The sequence below is a fragment of the Silene latifolia genome, chromosome X (genome assembly GCF_048544455.1).
Source record: "Silene latifolia isolate original U9 population chromosome X, ASM4854445v1, whole genome shotgun sequence".
NCBI lineage: Eukaryota > Viridiplantae > Streptophyta > Magnoliopsida > Caryophyllales > Caryophyllaceae > Silene > Silene latifolia.
Genome location: NC_133537.1, coordinates 91290610 through 91293148, shown reverse-complemented (window position 1 = coordinate 91293148; position 2539 = coordinate 91290610).

The following is a 2539-nucleotide window of genomic DNA, read 5'->3' as shown; positions in this document are numbered from 1 at the left end:
AAGCAGTCCTTGATAATATCTAAGGAAAGCATTCTAAATAACATTAATGTCTTTACAAACAACTCCATTCTGATCTTCTATTTGGATTACTTTATTGACCATATTTCTCTTTTTAATGGCTCCATGGAACAATGCAGTATTACAATCCCCCTCAGTCAGCCAATTGAGCTTTGCCTTTTGAGTCAGGAAGTTATCACAAGAAATAGTAAGTTCCTTAAGAGTCTTAGCAGCTTCAAATTCTAAGTGAAACAGACTTTGATTTCTAGGATCCTGAATAATATTCCTCTGAATCTCCTCAAGATAATGCCTGACAATATTAGTGTTCTTCTCTATATTAGAATAACAACTACTATTAAGCTTTTTTAGTTCATATTTGATATTTTTTTAACTTTTTCACCACACAAAACTTTTGAGTACCCCTATATCTTCTCATCCATTTTGATTTGACAATATCAATGAAATTCTCAGCTTGCCCCCACATATTGAAATATTTGAAGCTTGGCTTAATCTGGCCTCCACTCTTAATGGCACTAATGATACATGGATTATGGTCAAACAAACCTTTTGGGGGGAAATGAGCTACCATATCAGGAAATCTATTCAGCCACTTGAGACTAACCATAAACCTATCCAATCTGCTGTATTTTCTTGTTTCAGGCTTTTGTTTATTTAATTTGTCCAAGTAAAGTAAGCCCATGTGGCATAAATATTTGTCAGCCCACAATCAGTTAAGCAACTAAGAAAGGCATCCATATCATTTGTCTTGGTATAACCCCCTAGTCTTTCCTCTGGATTCAAAACACAGTTAAAATCCCCAGCTATAGCCCAAGGCTCATTACAACTTACTTCAATTCTCCTCAAGTTCACCCACAGATCTTCTCTCCTTTCTCCCTCGTTGAAGGCATATATCATTGTAAGAAAGAAAGAATCCTGAGTAACTCTTGAAGTAACTCTAGTATGAATGAATTAAGCATGATATTGAATGATCATCAGATCAAACACCCTTGGATTCCATAAGAGCCACACTCTGCCACCCTTATGCATACTATTATTGGTAGTGATACTCCATCCATCAACTAAGTTAGTAGCAGTATCACCCACATTATTTCCTTTTATTTTGATTTCAAGAAGGCAAAAAAGACTTAAATCTTTATTATGAATAAACCATTTCACCTGTTTCTATTTATTAGCACTATTTATACCCCTGACATTCCAAAATCCTAAGCTATTCATGAGAGCTTAGATTTGGAATGTTATCTTCTTGACCTATCCCCTCTTTTGGAGTGGCACTGTTGTTTAATGCTTCCAAAAATGTCATACCTCCTGTAATGCTTGAATTAGAGCCATTTCTCCCATCCTACTTATTCATTCTGACTAGAATCCTAACAGGAGTGTCCACTACTGCACCTATGCTAGTTTGGACAGGGGGAGTTAGCATACCAGCAGCATTTTGTCGCATTTGCTTCTGTGCTACTGGTTCTGATTCCATAACAGGTTTATCATTATTAGGTTTAGGCTTAACAGGCTTCCATTCTTTCCTAGGCTCCACCTTTTTCCTTCCTTCCAAACCCTTCCTGTATTGGCCCTGGTCATGACCAAAGCCCCCACATTTCTTACATATGGAAGGTTTCCACTCATACTCAATCTTGATGACAACTTTTTTTCCACATTCATCTAAGAATTTTATCTGATTAGGGAAGTGTCCACTAACTGGGAGTTGTGCCATACCCTAGCATAGCCAAGTCTTGTCTTTTCTGCAGTTGATGTGTCACTCTTTATATATGTCCCTACTAACCCTGCTATTTTAGGAAGACGGGAGCCCCAGAATTTGAGAGGCAAAGCAGGAAGCCTAACCCAGGCTGGAACCTCCTTTACATCCTCTTTAAGCAACTCTATTTCAACTGTCCAAGGCCTTACTATTAAGGGCTTCTTCTCAAACATAAAGAAACCTGCATTTAGTACATGTTCCATACTTTCTTTCTTCTTAAATCTAACCATGAATATACCATTTGAGAGGTACGATATTTTATTCAAATCATGCTTACCTCAGATGCGATAAATGTATCCATGGATAACCTCCTAAGGAGGGTTAGCACCCAGTATAAAGCACTCCACTGCCTGGGTCCAAAATTCTATCTCCTCTAGTACATCATCTTTTGAAAACTGGATTAGCTCCTCTAGTTCATCTTGCACAATCCTCTTGCCTTGTTTAATGCTCCAACCTATGCTATCATCAAGATCATCCTGCTCAAGAGGGAGACCAGGGATTCCTACTACCTCGTTAATTACTCTCATTTTTGTGATATCGTCCTCTATTAGGCTTGTCTTTGTAGATCTTATAGGAATAGTACTATCAGTAGTATCATATGTATCCTTTGATTGCTTTTTCAATGAAGAAGAATGTTTGTTTTTGCTTTTTTGATTGAATTTCGAGCCATTAACACTGAAATTGAAGTATTATTTATGCCCTAGAAGATGATTGTCGTTCTCCTAGGTCAAACATTCTCAAGATTATAATCGTGCAATGACGGGTTTTAAG